A 19,411-nucleotide genomic window follows, 5' to 3' on the forward strand; every position below is an offset into this window, starting at 1 on the left:
TCCTGGCTTTCGTAGGATGCATCCTGGACCTTCTCATCTTTTTTCCATTCCTCCTAACTCCTTATAAGACATACCTTTCATATGCCACTTGGGTCCTCTGGGTCCCACCTTGCTCCTGGTCTGTGGGCACTGACTTTCCCCAGTTGCCAGCTTGGCCACAGACTTTGAACCTGGAACAGCCTAATGGTTCCTCTAGACTCTACTCATGGCTCCCTGTTGGACCTTAGAGGTATAGGGTATTAACACCTGTGGGCAAATCTTTGACCAGTGGGTGATGGGAGCCATTGGATAAATTCTCTTCCCCCCCCCCACCCGCAGAAGAACTGTTCTGAACTGTGGAGGTTACCCCAGACTGTCCATGAGACCAGTTATCAGCTGGACTTGAGACCAACTTGGAACATTCTCAGCTTCTGCCTCAGGGGCTTCGTCCCCTGCGCTGCCCCCTGTGAACCCTCCCCACACCTCTTTCAATTTTTAATCCTCTCTTCTGCTATTTGGAAATTTCAGTAGATTGATTTTTCAATCTATTGTAATTTTCAGTGATGAAAAAAAAAAAACAACCTCTGGATGGAACCATTTGACATGGTTTATAACCCCAGATCTATTAATTATCAGCTTTTAAATTTTTGTCTCAACTTCTTTATTTTAAAATGGAAGTAAGAGGGGCGCCTGGGTGGCGCAGTCGGTTAAGCGTCCGACTTCAGCCAGGTCACGATCTCGCGGTCCGTGAGTTCGAGCCCCGCGTCGGGCTCTGGGCTGATGGCTCAGAGCCTGGAGCCTATTTCCGATTCTGTGTCTCCCTCTCTCTCTGCCCCTCCCCCGTTCATACTCTGTCTCTCTCTGTCCCAAAAATAAATAAACGTTGAAAAAAAAAATTAAAAAAAAATGGAAGTAAGAGACTCACTTTAGGATTTTATGAGGATTCAGTGATTTAATACTCATGACACATACTTCACTATATCTGTCACATAGTAATCGTTCAATAAACGTTAACCATGACTATGTTCATTCGTTAAATTTTAACTTCAATGACGGTTCCAGAAGTCCTTTCTGAAGTCTAAATCTATTTGGGCTTTGGGATTTTTTTTGGTCTTTTCTTGTAGATTTTTCCCCCATTTTTATGCCTTCATTCATTTTACACATACTCATTTCATACTCAATACTTTCTGATTCTTTTTCAATGATTTCATTGAAATCAGGTCTGGGCCTGTCCTGTTTCTTCTGTGTCTATCAGTGATCACCCATGGGGAGACAATGTGAATGAGAAGTTTGGGGGAAATAAAAGCTTCCTCTGTCATCATTCAGCCCACACCACCCCCTCCATTTCACCTCATTGCTCACAGATTGGAGCTGTTCTGTCCTGGGATTAAAAAAACAACAAAGTAGTTCTGTGGCTCCCAGGAGAATTGTTTCCCATTAGAATAGACTTATTTAGTAATGGTTTGGGAGGATGGGGGCACCAAACATGTTTCCTTTCGTGTTCTCAGGGCCACCCTCCTCTAGGCCCTCCCACTGCCTGCTTCCTCCATACATTCTGACTTCCACTAGATGAGTGGGGGTCAAGGCCAACAACAGCAAAGCCACCAGCTTCCTCTCTCAGCTGCCTCTCCCTCTCTGAGGAGAGTTTTCCTTCTTGAGCTTTTCTCTGGGGTTGTAGTAGCTAGTTTGTTTTCAGGCATGATCCCTAGTAAAACTGTGAATTAAATGAAATCTGTCTTTGCCTTTCCCTTATAATTTCTACCCTGTTACGGAGAGCACAGTAATAACTGCCTTGTGTTAACTCTGAGCAAAGTTAACCTTGTTAAATATTGCAATTGATGAAAAAACCCTCAAACCTCTCAGTGTACGATTCCAACAGGGCTGTCTGGTTTGCAAATGCCCTGTGGTCCTTCATCATGCGCATTTAACCGTGGAGTAAAAGAGTTTTTCCAAGATCAGTAAAAGCACATGGTACTCAGAGCATTTTTGTTCTACAAAGTTTGTATCTGGTCTCAGCCTAAACTTTTTCATCATAACAGCCTTGCACTGTAGATTATTTGTTTCGCCGCCATTTTCAGTTTCCGAAAATAAGAAAACTGAGATCATATCAACTTTTTAACAGAGTAGACATCTTCCCTGTCAGCCCAACCACCATGGCCTTGGCCAGTTGCTTAATCCCTCTGAGTTATCTTCATCTCTAAAAATCAGATGAGGAAGACTCTTACTCCAAGTTCTATGTTTATCTCACAAGATCCCATTGCTGGCTCTTGTCTTCTTGAAACTCCCATGTCCGTCTTTCCATCCCTCTTGGGGTTCCTTCTTCAACTGCCAGTTAAGGCCTCTGGCTTCAGAAGTATTTTCTAGCAAAGAGTGAATTAAAGCATATTGGCTGTATAGTTGTCCACTTTACATGCTTTCCTAAGCTCAGATAAGTAAGCATCAGTGTTCGTCTCATGCAATAGAAATGTAACGTGAGCCACAGCTATGAGCCACATACGTTATTTTAAGTTTTTCAGTAGCCACATTAAAAAAGTAAGAAGAAACAGATAAAATTAATTTCAGTATATTTCACTTCTCCCCATGCATTCATAATTTTATAATTTCAACATGTAATCACTGTTAGAAACACTAGTACATGTTTTACGGTCTTTTTTTTCATGTTAAGTTTTCAAAACCTAGTGTCTGTTTTGCATTTCTAGAACATCTTAATTCAGAGTATCTACATTACGTTTCAAATGTCCGTAGCCACATGCGGCCACCATCTTCGATAGCACAGATCCACATACGTGGTGTCCAGATACGAGAGGGAGAGCCAGTCCATAAGGTCATATCTCTGAATGGAACACATTTTGTATGCTTGTTTGCCATAAGAAATAAGCACACGGCAAGGGGTGCTTGGGTGGCTCAGATGGTTGAGCATCCAACTCTTGATTTCGGCTCAGGTCATGATCTTCTGGTTCGTGAGTTCAAGCCCGTGGCAGGCTCTGCAGTGACAGCATGGAGCCTGCTTGCGATTCTCACTCTCCCTCTCTTTCTCTGCCCCTAGCCCACTTGTGCTCTCTCTCTCTCTCTCTCTCTCTCTCAGATTAAATAAATACACTTAAAAAAAAAGAAGTCAACACACATTAAAATGACAAACTTCAATTAAAGACAGTAGGTCAGCATGGATTGTACCTAACTATCTGTACAACTTTTTCTCCAGAAAATCAAGGTAGTCGACCTTGGCTATCACGCTTAAAGCTGCACAAATTACCACTTGTACATATTTGATGATATTGTGCCATTATCAAAATATGAGTAAGGTGTGTACATGAAGAGTTGAAAACACATCACAAAACAGTGAACATTTGGCAACAGGAAAGGAGAAAAGGAGACATACATTGGAAACCAACATGCCACATCTTGCCTATCAGCTTAAGCTCTAAACTAACTTGCCGCTACAACTTAGCCAAGTAAGAGGTTTAGTGTTCCCTTAAACCAGTCACTTCCAAAAGGATCTCTGTTTTTCTTATCTAAAAATGGTGGTACTATAGCTCTTGCAAATAAAGTATTCAACACGATGCCCAGCTTTTATAGTCTAGCTACGATTATATTATTATTATTATTATTAAAATCAGGAACAAGATAATAGGACAGAGACATAGGCATGTGACCCAGGTCCTGGCAACTCAATGATAAACAAACTGCATTCCTGGCCACGGTGGGATAGAGTGTCCAGGGGAACAGGGGAGAGAGACAACAGGCCTATAAACAAACATATAGCTCTAGATTGTGGTACCTGCTAGGAGAGAATAGGATGTGGTGATGGAGAAGGGGAGCATTTACCTTAGCTAGGCGTCAATGGGGAAAACCTTTCCAAGGCACTGGCTCACGTAACCCATGAGCCTTCCATGGGGACTCGGGAATGTGGGAAGTGCTGGGGAATGTGGTCCAGGCCAGGGCCCTCAACAGTGGAGAGAGGCGAGATGCTTCTAATTGTATGGCTCCTGGGCTGTCAAAGAATAAAACCAAGACTAAAGGAACTTCTACAAAAAGAAGAAGAAAATCCCTGAGTTAATTTACTCACCATGATGGAATACAGATGCTGGGTATTTTGCTAGAGATGGGGCAAGGGATGGGAAACAGGGAGTTAGAGGGGCAGGATGGTTGTGCTAATTAAGGATGGGAGATTGCTCCCTAGATAAGGTGGAATAAGTCCACAGGACTATAATTTTAATGTTTGCACTTAACCAATATAATTATAATAATAATTATAATAATAACTGTGTTAATAATAATTATTAATATATAATATAATTATAATATTATAATACATTATATTACAATATATTATAATAATATATTAATATTATAATTATAATATTATAATAATATATTTTATTATATTATTATATATAATTATAATAATATATAATAATTATAATAATAATGTTTGCACTTAACCAATTCATATTTTAACAAAGAGGCCATGTAGTATGTTTATGCTATTCACAAGACAGTCGCATTAGTAATGGATGAGTAATGAATTCACACTGCAACTTGGTGATGGGCCCACGTGTAAAGTGAGGTGCTGAAAATATTCTTTCATTCCCGTTGACGTGTCTGTGTCATCCTCTCTCCTCTGCCTCCCTGGGACACGTTTGAATTTGCCAAATGTGGCTGTGAGGCCCAGGGCAAGAAGGTAAAGCTGGGCCAAAGAGCCCTTGTCCCAGCTGACATAGGTTCGGGCCAGAGAGGGCTCTAGCCAGGGAAGAATGAAACCCAGGTTAAGGACCTGCCAGTCGGAGGTGAAGACCCCCAGGTCACTCACAGGACCCACAGCACCAGCTTCCCCTCCTGGTGGCTAGAAAGGCAGAACGTCATGTCGGCCCCTCCCCCACCCACCCCAACTGAAATCTGCATATTAATCAGCTCCACAAGGGATTCCTGGGTCCGGTATTGTCTGGGAACTGTGCCAGCCTTGGTAAGGACCCTGGAGGGTCCCTCAAGATGAGATGGGATGGTACTGGAGAGTTTCAAAAGAACTGTGACACGATCTCTATTTTAAAGACTTGTATGACTGTCACATGGAAGAGGTTGACTGTTCTCTTGGGAACCTAGCCTACATAAAGAAGAAGTGACAAAGCAGGAAGCAAGTCTTGTTGTTGGTACTTTTTCTCTGGATTCTGGTACCTTGGCAGTCAGAAAGAGACTGGAGAACCAGTCTAGATCGACAGAGCAGTTGTTTAATCCGTCCCTGTTAATTGATTCAGTGCAGGTAATTCGATACTCATTTATGTGCACAGAGAGGAAGGTTAAAAATCCAGTCTGATGTCCTGTACATACAATATCAGGCTATCAAAACAATGTTTCCACATATCATTGTAGGTAGTATATATGTGTGTGTGCATATGCACATATAAAGTATACATTTAAAGAGTATTTGACATTCTCAGTATTTTGGTATTATTGCAATGAGATAATAGTTTTTAAAAAGTATAAGCCTCAGACCTATTTAAAAATGTAATGGTATAAAGATCTGTTATTTTTCTGACAGTTTTGGGGTAAGTTAGGAATTTTCCATTTTTAATCTTTAAGATTGATGTTGGTTAATTAGATTGTATCTCCAAATTCGTTTCTTAGAGAAGTGATCCCAGTGTTTAAAAATGAGTTCAAGTGTATTTAGAAAACTTGGGAAGATTTGTCATTATGTAGACAAAACAGGTCACTGGATTTTTTTTCCCGCCAGGATATTTTGTTCTTACATGAACTTCTCAAGGAAAATTTCTACAAGCGGAAGTTGAGAAATTTGCAGTATTTTCCCTCGAATCAAATGTCAAAGCATATCTGGAGAGACCCAAAACAACAAGGTTAATATTAATTCTCTTTGTTTAACCAGATGATAGGATAATTTTATTCTGTTTATTTGTGTATAATATCAGGAAAGCTGAAGCATTCACATGCTGGCTTTAAAAAATTTTTATGTGTTGTTCAAAACTTGGCCAGTGTTTAAAAGTACCAAAAGAAATGTAAAAATGAAAATTACCCATAATCATATTAGCCACAGATGATTACTGATAACATTTTGGTCTTTCTCTACCAGATTATTTTTTTATTCTACTCTTTTCACCCAACAATGGGCTGGTGAAAATTTTATGAGTTATTAATTATTACAAGTATCATCTCTAGATGTCTACAGAGCACTTCATTGTAGGTTAGCACCAATAACTTACTTAGGTAATATCTTTCTATTGAATTTTTGTGATTATTTCCAGTTGTTTAGACATAAAGCTGCCATGGAAACTCCTTGAAGACAAACATTTTCTAAGATCATACTTTAAATAATTTTCTGTGTAGATGCTTTCTTATCAAAGGTCTGGTTTTGTGCATTTCTGAGTAAGATGGAAAGGTAGTATCATTCATGATTTACAGGTAAGGGTCTGACCCAAGAGAACTCATCAAATTAATGAAGGAAGTAGGTTTAGACTTGGGACCAGTCAGTTAAGCATCCAACCCTTGATCTAGGCTCAGGTCACGATCTCACAGTTTGTGCGTTTGAGTCCGGCATCAGGCTCTGCACTGACAGCATGGAGCCAGCTTAGGATTCTCTGTCTCCTGTCTCCCTCTCTGTCTCTGCCCCTACCCCATTTGTGGCATCTCTCTCTCTCTCTCTGTTTCTCAAAAATAAATAAATCAACTTGGAAAAAATATACCTTTAGAATTGGGAGTTCTGGTTATTTGGGTTCTTTAGTAGGACTCTTTCTTGCCAAAACCGTCTCAGATGATTGAAAAGGAGTGTCAGGTGTCACTTTACTCATTATTTAAATAACAAAGCACTATTTGTGATAAGATGATTTTTAAAATGCTTCAGTTATTCGGAAAGAACTGAATTCAGAAACTATACCCTTTTACAATCAAAACATCAATGAAATACTTTTACTTACTGAGATATTCTTCATCTCTGCAATCTGGAAAGAGCTCTACCTATTTCCATGTTGCTTCCCCTACTGATCTCCTGGAAGACATGTGTTATGTCTTATTTATAACACAGACAGCTCCAACTCTTGGCAGGACCTTTGGTATAAGTAGTCCCCAGTGAATGTTTTTGGAACGGGGCCAACATTGTATTTTAAACACTAAAACTAAAAAGGCAATAAAGAATTAGTAGATTCTTAAATCCTTTGACACAAGAATAAAAACAAAGCATTTATTTTCCAGGTGAAATGTTGAATTCACCATTCATTAATTCAGCTGGATGCTGGGACCAAAGGTAGATAAAACCCACATGGTCCCTCCTGCCCTCATGGAGTATGCCACCGAATGAGGGCTTTAGATAAGGACACAGACAATAACAAGAAAATTAGATATGCTCTCACAGGGCAAATACGGAAAGCAAAATTTGAGTGGAGCTGAGAGGAAGAAAAGAGATCAGTTAAATGGACGAAAAAGTGAACACATGGGCTTTATGGTGTAACAGCAATAAATTGTGGAACGACAATGGGGCCAGGAAGTGGTAAGTTTCCAGTGGCTTGAAAACACAGCTTATCTTCAAAGTAAAGTACTTAAGGAGCGCCTGGGTGGCTCAGTCGGTTAAGCGACCAACTTCAGCTCAGGTCATGATCTCACAGTTTGTGAGTTCAAGCCCCTCATTGGGCTCTGTGCTGACGACAGCTCAGAGCCTGGAGCCTGCTTCCCAGATTCTGTGTCTCCCTCTCTCTCTGCCCCTCCTCCGCTCACGCCCTTGTCTCTCTGTCTCAAAAATAAATAAAACGTTTTAAAAAACAACAGCAACAACAACAAAAACAAAGTACTTAAAACTGTTGGGAGTGCAGAAAGCAGCACGTACAGTTACTGATAATACTTCAATCAGCTTCCAGCCTCCACCCCTTCTGGAGCCCACATCAGCATTTAGATAGCGGTGCTCCATACGATACACACATGAACGGGATTTCTCTTCTTTTGCCATGTTAGGCAAAAGCATTCGTGCAAACCCTTTCCAGTTGTGAAAAACAAACCCTAAGAACAGTCCTGTATCTGAAATCTCATCAGGTAAGTTTCCTACTGATTGCAAGCCAACATGCAAGCCAACATACAGGCCCGTGCAGGCGTCAACACTCTCTAAGGTCGCACATACACTAGAGAAGGCCAACGGGTAGATTTATCGAGCTCTGCGGGTGCCTGTGCTGTGCCCATGGACCTTCAGAGCTTCTACCCGCTGTGACCTGCTCAGGCCTTTCAGAGACAGAGCGTTCAGAGCCCACGTGACCTGAAGGAGCAGCATTCCCAGCCCCCAGGAGAGCAGTCACAGAGGCAAGGACATCTTGGGACACCCTGCCATCCTAGAGAGATCGCGCAAGACAGCAGTATGCCCTTCCCCCCATCCTGTGCCGGAAAAAAGTCACTGTTGCGACAGTGTGGGGCAAGCCACTTGCATTCCAAGACTCTCCATTTCCTCAATCATAAAATGTGGTAGATAAAACCTATCCCTCCTCTCTCCAGAAATAATATAATTGAACACATTTTGCATTGTACAAGTGCCAAGTAGTATTGAGACAGGAATGAGCTTCAATATCAGCAAAGCAATAGTCCAAATGTTTCTGATACTCATTTAATTCTCCTGTTATTTTGTGACTCAGTATCAACTTCCTGGAATGTATTAAGGAGTTTCTTCTTTTCAAAAATATTATTCAGTGCATTCTTTGCTGCTGGTATTTTCTAATAACATTATTTGGAAACATCAGCAGAAATGGCATCCTCCCTCAGCACTGTCCCCATTAAAAAATGAACAGTTTGTTTCCCTTACGCCGCCCCATGTAAATACTGATGCAAAACTCATCCAATGATTTCATCGCTTTTACGGTCACCTGCCAAATACCTCACCTAAAATACCTGTTAATTAGAGAGAGAGTTCTGGGCAACACTTAATAGTAATCATTTGGTCCTTTCTTTTCTTTCAAATATAGGCTTTTTGGCATGTGTTTTGAAGAGAAGCCATGAGCCAGGTCTGGCACACAGCCTCCCTCAGATTCCACTAAAGTGTAATCGGCAGCAACAGGGTCGGAAGTGCAAATTCGCTTGGTGCACATTCACTGAGCACCTACCTTAAGGACAGCACACTATGCGGAAGATACTCTCGGAATATCCTTTATTTTTTGTATTTAAAAAAAATTTTGTTTTAATGTTCATTTATTTTTGAGAGAGAGAGAGACAGTGCAAACAGGGGAGGGGGCAGAGAGAGAGAGGGAGATACAGAATCTGAAGCAGGCTCCAGGCTCTGAGCTGTCAGCACAGAGCCAGACGCAGGGCCCGAACCCACGAGCCAGGAGGTCGTGACCTGAACCAAAGTTGGATGCTTAACCACTGAGCCATCCAGGCGCCCTTCCAAATTTCCTTTAAACAGGAAGGCTCCTTGGGAAGTTTATGATAATGAAGCCACTGGAACTAATGATTGGACTAACTGAACAAAAATATTTTTTCTATGCTGATCTTTTTTTCCTAACAATAAAAGTAATACATGCTCATTTGTGAACATTCAAGATATATAGAAAAGTATATATATATTTTTATTTTTTTAATGTTTATTTTTGACAGAGAGAGAGAGAGAGAGAGAGAGACAGAGAGCATGAGCGGGGAAGGGGCACAGAGAGAGGGAGACACAGAATCCAAAGCAGGCTCCAGGCTCTGAGCTGTCAGCACAGAGCCTGACGCGGGTCTTGAACTCACAGACCGCAAGATCATGACCTGAGCTGAAGTCGGACGCCCAACCGACTGAGCCACCCAGGCGCCCCTAGAGAAGTATGTTTTTAAAAAGCACTCGTAAAATAAAGGTATAAAACTGCCCCCAAAAAAAAAAAAGAATAATAACAATAATAATAAAATAAAATAAAAAGCACTCGTAGTAAAAGAACCTAAGGGGACCCAGTGTTAATATTGTGTCATATTTGTGTAAAAATGAAATCATATGGTATAAGGCATTTTGTATCCTGCTTTTTTGACATTATATTATTTCATTTAACATCTTTTGAAAACAATTACATACTGTTACATCATGTTTATATACCAAGTTTAGGTTTATTTAACCTAAATTTTTGATATAATAAACAAAGCTATGATGAATTCTTGCCCGCATATCTTTTTGTAATAGACTTATATAGTAAAATTATTAATTAGCTCAGCTGGTATTTTTTTCTTTTCTTTTCTTTTCTTTTCTCTTCTTTTCTTTTCTTTTTTTTTTTTTTTTTACTACAGATTCTACTTGTCAAATGACAGACACGGTTTTAATACCAGTAAGCAAAAAGAAAGCAAAATCATGCCAAATCCTATCATGGAAATATAACTAGAGATAAAATTTCAATATATATTCTATTGTCTTTTTTTTTTTTTTACTTAATCCAGAATATGATTTGATGTATGATATGAGTCAAGGAGCTAATTTTTTTTAATTTCTCAAATTAGTTAATTTTGCCAACATTATGTTTATGATAATCTACCCATTCCCACATTGACTTCTAGTGATCTCACCTCTGGTCAAAAATGAACCAAAAGAATATCTTGGCTAGAGCCAGGGGTTTCTTGGGACACAGAGCTGAAGATGAGATGCATGGCTCCTGGCCACAAATAAAATATGGGTTTTGCCAGTTATTTTCTTTGTTATAGACCTAGAATCAGCCTTGCATTAGATAGATTTAAAGACTCTTGCCTCAACCCGCTCACCATTTCACAGTGCCCCTTCATCCCTCACCCTTAGCTCTAAATCTGGAAGGAGATAGGCTCAAAGACCCCCGCTAGTCATTACCATAGGGCATCTCATTGGTTTTAGACGATTCCAGGCATTTGGAGAAAATGAGCCATTTCCAATCCATTGGCCAAGGAGCAAGATTCTCTCTCTCTCCAAATACCACTCCTTCTATCTCATCTCCTCTTGCTTCCCTCGCCCATTTTTATGACCTTCCCACAGGTGACAGTTGGGCTTAGGATCTCTTGGACTTTTCTCTAGGTTTCTTGAAGGCCAATCTGCCTTGAACCACGCATCGGAATGAAACTAAATTGATTTCCTTATATCAAGTTGAGCAGTAGCTTGGTAAGCACGATAGTACAACCTCAGTAGATTGTATAATGACTGCATTCTAATCTCAGAAGCAGTTGCAGGGGAAAAAAATCAAATGGAGATAAAGAAAAGACCTTAAGACTCCACAATTTTGTAAAGGAGGAAAATGTTGGAGATTTTGACCTACACCCGTTGAAACAAAATATCACCTGGACCCGTTTTGAACCTCATCATACATATGACTCCTAAACTTTTTATGTAATCAGGTTAGCACAAATGCAAAGCGTTTAACATGTTCCGATGCAAAACCAGAAGACGAATTCCAATTACTCTTAACATCCGCCCACTAACATACCGTAAATGATTTACTTGGGAATCTATTTCAATAAAGTTCACCTTCAGAAAGTGGCAGTCAGAAAAGCTTCACGAAAACCAGACTTGTTTTCACGTCGAAACTGCTGTGCTTTTTCATTTGGAGAAATCACTGACTTGCTCTAAATAGAGTGGGCTCTTTGTTGTTGTTATTATAAGCTTTCCTTGGCCTAGAATTTTCCTGTTTATTCACTATGAGGAAGAGCGTGCTTTGTGTTTCTAACATTGGAGTGGTGGTTCCTAACTCTGTAGGCGTATTGAAGGTAGTGATGTTCATCATAATCACCACAATGAACTGTGACCCCCGAAGAGGTGATCTCCAGTGGTCTGTATCTGGGGCTTTCCGGAGAAGTACAACTGGGCACAGCTGTGCATTAGAATAAATTAAGGGCTTCTTAATTACATTCATATTTTCTCCCTGAACTCTTAAGTCCATCATTTCTCACCATTTTTGCCATGAGGACCCTTTGCCCCTGCAAAACTTTTTAACAGAGACAAACATATTTGAGAGGATAGTTAGAAAGTCAGTCTTTACGTAACTCATGCCACCCACAGCCAGCTGCGTGGCCCTGGCTGAGTTGTGAACTTTGTTTCCCTTATTTGTAAAAGGGGAACAACAGGATAGACCTGTAGATTTATATACATGATAACGATTACATACAATGGTGTCTCTAAATGCTTAGCAGTGTGCCTAGCACGTTAGGCGCTCAGTAGGTATTCGTGGTGGTGAAGGGTGATATTTGGCAGCCGTTTGACCAAACCTTCATCTGGCTTCTACCTACCGGAACCCACCAGTCAAAAGTCTTTACCCTTTGCTTTACAGTCTCTTGCTGTACAACCGAGAGATCAGTCGGGCTATTCATTTTTTAATATGAGACTCTGATGATATCACAAAGTCTTTGCTTTAATTTTTTATTCCAGTTTAACAACAGGAACAAACATAAATGACATTGTATTCGCAGACATTGCATTTTTGAAAGATTTGACTTTTGAACGTACGTGAAGTAATTTCTGTGTAAATAGATTCTTGAGTGTTATGCATTTTCCGAAGGAAATAGAGTGGTTCTATTTGTTTGCTTACTTGCTTTGCCATTTTTTAAAAAGATTTGGAAGTACATATATAAACATCTTGAATTGTGCTGCTTAAAATAAGCATTTGGGGCCAAAGAGCCCGGGATAACAGTGACCAGCCTAAGAACAGGGTGAATCTGGGGAATTTCTGAGAACCTGGTGGCCCAGGAACATCTGAATGTTCCAAGCAGAGACCAGACCAAAGTAGTGGGTGGGAATAAGGGCAACACAGATCAGAAGGCTCATTGGAATTCATCTGACTTCAGAGTTTAGGTCAAGCCAGGTAGAGGATTGACTCGAACTTGGTGGTTATCAAACTTGGCCAGAAGAACCTAAACAAAGAGGAGACAGTATGTCTAAGGTCAGTAGGGGGGGCAGATGGAAACCAGGTGACACGAGAAATCAGAGTGTAGTGACATCTGCTCTTTTTTTCCTGACCTCTCTCCTGTCCCCCTCTGGTGGTGGCATGCCGATTTTACTTGAGGGAGCTATCATCCCCTCATTGCCAAGGGCGTGGGCACATGACCTCAGCTGAGCCAGTAAGTGCCCTCCCCCAGGAATTCGGATCTTCAACTGAAAACGCAAGGAGCTTATTCATCCTGACAGCAGTGCCCTGAAAAACTTTCCGTTCGTTTTTGTACCTTGATCCCCACAACGGCCCTGAGGCTGGTCTTTTCTGAGGCCTGTTTATTTAACTTTTCTTCAACTTCTGTGTGCTGCCCCATGTCATTCCAACAAATTCCTCTTTTATCATTGAGTTAGCCTAAATAATTTCTGTTGCTTGCCACCAAAGAACCCTGGCAAGGGTTCAGGAATCCAGACAACAGTCTGGCCAGCAGAACTGGTGGGTCAGCAACCTTCTCCCCTGGCCAAGAAGCCTCTTATATTAACATGTGAGGAGAGAGTTACCCTCAGGAGCAACAAATGCAGGCCAGCAAGTGCACATGGGTGAACTCTTGCTAGGAAACTGATCTGGCAGTTGCCCAAGATGGACTGGGGGAATGCGAGAACTGAGTTACTGGTTAATCATTGCTTATCACCAAATTATGAGGCGCTTTCTGTTTTGAATGCATCTAGTATGAGTGCCAGCCCAGGTAAAATCAATGTTGGCTCAATCAGTCTATTAAAAAAAGTGGAAACTATTGAAATGTCTCTTCCCAGAAGATGTCACTTGGAATAACACCTTGACTTAGACCCTCATCAAAGTAACCTTCCTTGCCAACTTGGTTTCAGCCCTCTGCCTTGCTGATCCAGGCCCCTTGAGCAGTTATGGTCCTTGCCTTTTGTACCAAGAAGGATCCGGTCAGAATTTTTGCTGCACGCTGTCCTTTGGTATTCATTTCTAAGTCTATTGTCATGAAATATGTCTTTGCACTTTGCAAGGCATGCCTTTTCTTCACCAGCAAATTATTTTCTTTAGCTGCTTCAAATAATTTAATCTGAACACGTTTGGAGGTCATACACAGAACCAAACAAACCCAATAAAGCGTTTGAAGTATATGAAAAAAACCTAACCCCGTTTTTTTCATCACGCACATTTTGGAAAAATTCTCTACACACGGGCGTACACATTCTTGACCCTTACGCCGCCTAGCTGTTCCATTGGACTTTTGACATTAGGTTGAATTTGTTTTTTAGAAGTGGATTCGGCCAACCAAATTGTAAAAAAAAAAAAAAAAATCAAAAGCTTCTGGCCAAGTGCGAGGTTTAGCTGATTACTGATTAAATGGAGAATGGGTAGCTGGAGGTGAATTGCCCCAGGGCTCTCAGCGATTAGCCCAGGTGGTTAGCACTCGGTACTACTAGTCAGCGTACAAAGATCACGTAACATCTCCATATGGCCTGGTTGACCTCTGGCTGTCTGAGAAAACGTGGTGTTTGCTGTTGTGCGTATGGCGAAATGGTCACTGCTGCTCGGGGAGCAATATAAATGTAACTCGAAGATGGTGTGTTCACCTTCGAATATAAAAAGGATGTATCATATTTCATTTGTCAGACGGTGCACCCGTTTTCCCCCATTCCCATCATTATATTACTGTCTTTACCTTTTATGCGTATTTGGCCCTCTTGAGACCAGAGGGTGAGGCCCTGCTCCATGGGTACTTACGGTCCCCACAGAAGAGGCTGAATATTCCCCATCACTAGCCAGGGAAGAAGTACAAAGAAAAGTGAAATTCAGAACGAAAGCCTTAGGCCAGTTCTCATCGTTTAGTCTGTGCAATAGTCCTCTGTGGCGCTTATTTTAAAGGGCAGGTTTCCTGGCAAAATCCTCATGCTGTGGCCTGGGAATCTGCACTCGTCACATCTCAGATGATTCCTGGTTTTATTAGGGAGCAAGCAGGTTCCCCTATTTGTAGATTTTAATATAATTGATATACCATGCGGGGAGCGTAGACCATCCATTTTTGAGAGGTATTCTATGAGATAAAATATCCTCGCTTCAAGACACAAATTAAGAATCATAAAGCTTCCCTTCCTAATTGTTTGTCATACCTCAACTTTGAGAATCATATTCATATTTGCCTTACAGATTCACTTTGCCACACACTCATGTTAATTATTCAGTTATGTTTTGGACAATGTGAAATATACGTGAATCTATGTAACAAGTTGTGTAATAATTAGACTTAATTGAAGGTTGAATAAAAATACAATTAATTTCATTGGAAATAAAAGCTAGTGTTTGGTCATCAGTATAATTCACTATAGAAAACAGATGCATCTTAGAAAAGGCCCTAGGCAAGCATTTTTTCAAAAATCAAACTGTAGATAACTTACATCTTCAAAGAAATTTTGAACCCGTCAAGAAATAAGCATTTAAGAATCAGCCCCAGGGGCGCCTGGGTGGCTCAGTCGGTTAAGCGGCCGACTCCGGCTCAGGTCATGATCTCGCAATTTGTGAGTTCGAGCCCCGCGTCGGGCTCTGTGCTGACAGCTGAGAGCCTGGAGCCTGTTTCGGATTCTGTGTCTCCCTCTCTCTGACCCTCCCCCGTTCATGCTCTGTCTCTCTCTGTCTCAAAAATAAATAAACGTTAAAAAAAAAAAAAAAGAATCAGCCCTATATTTAGTACTTACTGTAAACACACTTGGCAGGAAAATTAAATAATAGTACATCGGTACTATCAATGCAGAGCCAAAATGTAGAGAGAATGAAGAAAATTAATTTTTTGTGGTTGTCGCTAGGACAGACAATTCCACCTGGAACTGCTAGTTAGAAACTACTTGGAACAGCTGCCCTCATTGAAGGTCTTCTCACTTTTTAGATAGACACTTTCCAGATATTTTCAGTACACATGGTGAAACTGCAGGTGCCTGACCGTGCATCTCTCCCATCCTGTAATCATGACGGCGCATTGTCTTTAAAAGTTCGGTACACCATCCTCAGGATAACAGAGTGATTCCCCATCGTCTTCACGCGGCGGGGATCCCAACAACTGTTCAGATATTGAGCCACCAAGATGCCAAATGGGTTCTTCCGCCAACTCGGAGGAGGGATGGGAGTGAGGATGGAGAATGATGGAGGTCACCCTGCTCTAACTGGATGAGACTGGTGAATCTGTCAGTGCTTTCACAAAACTGGCCTTCGAATGGTGTGGCCATGCCAAGGGGGAAGTATAGCAGTGGGGAGTTGCGGTACAAGCCACATGAGTCTGCGTGCCGTTTTGGATATACACATCTGGATGAGGCTTTTGTTTTTTTTTTTTAACGTTTATTTATTATTGAGAGACAGAGAGAGACAGAGAGTGAGCAGGGGAGGGGCAGAGGAAGAGGGAGACACAGAATCTGAAGCAGGTTCCAGGCTCTTAGCTGTCAGCACAGAGCCCGACACAGGGCTCGAACGCACAAACTGCGAGATCATGACCTGAGCCGAAGTCGGACGCTTAACCGACTGAGCCACCCAGGCGCCCCTGGGTGAGGCTTTTTTTGATGGGGAACAGAGATTCTCCTGCTATCTCAAGAAACAGGGGTGTGTTTTTTTTTTTTTTTTGTAGATATACATTCTAACCAACAAGAGAAATAGGAATCTAAAGTGTGAGGCAGGTCTCGTGGATGACGGAAGTTACTTTAAGAATATGCAGGTTTAAGGGCACCTGGGTGGCTCAGTCGGTTAAGCGGCCGACTTCGGCTCGGGTCATGATCTCGCAGTCCGTGAGTTCGAGCCCCGAGTCGGGCTCTGTGCTAACAGCTCAGAGCCTGGAGCCGGTTTCAGATTCTGTGTCTCCCTCTCTTTGACCCTCCCCTGTTCATGCTCTGTCTCTCCCTGTCTCAAAAATAAATAAAACGTTAAAAAAAATTTTTTTAAGAATATGCAGGTTTAGTGACCATGTTACCTCATGGTCCCATCAACAGCAGGAATTACAGAATCTCGGTAGAAGTTTCTGTTGCTGTCATTCCTGCCCCAGCTAACCAACCACATCATCCTCTACCTTGCATGTGTCCTATCTTGTGGTTTCTGCTCATTCACATCATCTGCCAGGGCCGCTCCCTTCTGCCTTCTCTCTGTTGGTCTGGGCTTCTCTCACTCCCAAGCACCTAATTCCCCACTGCAAAGAGAACCTGATTGGTCCAGCTAATCATTCCATCTTTGCCTGGATATAGCTTTTGGGTTAGGGCATATCATAAACTCCTTAACCATGACCCTGTACAATGGAGTCCTACCCACCCCTGGACCACTCTGGTCCAATCAGCTGTGCCCAAGGATTCAGTCCATAATAAACTCTCGAACAACAAATCCCTACCATTTTGCTTTTATGGAGTCTTAATGAGAACAATGTCCCCAAATTACATCTTTTTTAAAACTAAAATAAATATTTAATAATGCCAGATACTATCTGATTGTTCTGCTCTAATAGAAAAGTATTTTAAGCCCAAATCTAACAACATTTCTTTATAAGAATCCTGGCTTCTTTCTCACTAGGTTGTTAAGGGACCTTGTTATTTTTTTGAAATCACTTTCAAAAAAAAAAATCACTTTCAGTACTAACATTGGAATTTTTTGAGTACCTGGAGTTAAAAAGTGATAACTATTTGGACATTGTACCCTTTCTCTAGGAGATTTTCAGTCCGATTCTGTTTATAAGCAGATATTTAACACTGAAAAAAGGATCCCAAACAGCCTTTTCAAAGCTCAGTGATCCATTGTGAGACATTGGCTTAACACAAAATACTTTTACATAACCCAAGCCACCAAGAGGGATATCCGGTCAGCTATTTTTAAAGCCTTCTCCCCCACATCATCTCACGTAACAGAGTTACAGCAGTTTGCTTAGAAAATTGGCACAGGTTCTGTGATTCATGAAATGAAAACCCAAATGAAATGTTTTTAACTTCTTTAAAACTGGAACCATTTTCACTTAATGTGTTACAATACCAAAATAATAATAATAACTTCCAGGATCACATACACATATATGGATGCACAATATAGTTTTTTGCATTGATATATATATTTATGGTATTGTGTATTGGGTTTATCAGATGAATAATTTTCTAATTAACTCAACAAGTGCTTACAGAGCTTTTATGGTGTGCCAAGAGCTGTGCTACAGGTGGGGCCTGAGGGAGAGGAAAGTAGACCTGACCTCACGGAGCTTCCAGTCTAGTAATAGCTGGGCAACTGCAATATCATACACTAGGCCTGTGATGTGGTGGGAGAGAATGCTTGCCAAAAAGGGAAACAGAGAAGCATGGAGAAGGCTTCCCAAAGAAAGTGATATCCACACTGAGACCTGAAAGATGAGGAAAAGCCAACCAGGAAGGATGGGAGGGAAGAATCTTCCAGTAGAGGGAACAGTCCATGCTGGACTGGGGCTTCTTATTTGAGGGCCAGAGAGAGAGGGCCAACGTGCCTAGGTGTGGAGAGATGGGAGGAAGGAGAAGGGAGGTTGGAGAGGTGGGTAGGACCCCATTGTACAGGGTCATGGTTAAGGAGTTTGAACTTGATGCTAAGATGGGAAACACAAGAAGGTCTTGAACAGGACAGAGAGATGATCAGATTTATCCTTTGGAAACAGCAAGAATGGGCAATAGGTTGGAGGCAGGGAGAAACTGAGGCATGGTGGTGATCCAGGTGCAAAACAGAGGTGGTCTGAAAGAGGGTAAGAGTCAAGAGGGTGGAAAGAAGCAAGTAGACTTGTGAGGTTGTTTAGGTCTAATCAATATAACTTGATGATTGTAAATGGATGGCTGTGCATCTGCCCAAACTTAGCATCAAAGTACTGCCCTCAACTAAAGACATTCATTTTATAAGCATTCCTTTTATCAAGTAAGAATTAAATAACACACAGCTCCAATTAGCAGCCTTGTGATTGTAAGTAACCTAAAACTCTATTCCCAATGGCCCAGACAGAGGCTCCTGGCTGGCTCAGTCAGAGAGCATGTGACCCTTGATCTTGGAGTGGTGAGTTTGAGCCCCACATTGGATATAGAGATTACTAAACACAGACACACACACACACACACACACACACACACACACACACACGAACGGTCTATGTTTTAAAAGAGGGCGTAAACAATAAAAATATTTTTTGTTCTCATGACTTAAAAATCCAGTGGTCAGGAGGGTTTCAGGTGAGGCTAGATCCACTGTTTCACTGATATCATCAAAGACCTGGGTTCTTTTGCCTTTGCTGTTCTTGTGTCTGGTTCACCCTAAGGTTGCCTTCCTTCATGGACTCAACGGTATACTTCCGCGTTTGTGTCGTGACAACCACGAGGAAAAACCACCTCCTCCGGTTATTCCCTCCCAAAACAACGAGTTTCATTTCTCAAAAATACTTAGGAAAACATTTTTGAGTCCCACTGTGAAGCAATCACAGTGGCCAGAGAAACGATGTGCTCTAACCAAGAAGAAGAAGAATGTCAAATGGAGGGGGAAGGAAAGCAAATATCTACTACATTCAGCTAATTTCTCTTAGCATCTTAACTGAAGTTCACCGTTGAAAGTGAGTTGAAATGTTC

General features: G+C 41.4%; 1 protein-coding gene across 2 annotated transcripts in view; it reads left to right on the forward strand.

Annotated features, from left to right (window-relative positions):
- COL4A3 (collagen type IV alpha 3 chain) overlaps positions 1-19,411 on the forward strand; it is a 137,075-nt gene that overhangs the window by 5,403 nt on the left and 112,261 nt on the right. The window lies entirely within an intron of this gene.

This window comes from Lynx canadensis, chromosome C1 (genome assembly GCF_007474595.2).
Source record: "Lynx canadensis isolate LIC74 chromosome C1, mLynCan4.pri.v2, whole genome shotgun sequence".
NCBI lineage: Eukaryota > Metazoa > Chordata > Mammalia > Carnivora > Felidae > Lynx > Lynx canadensis.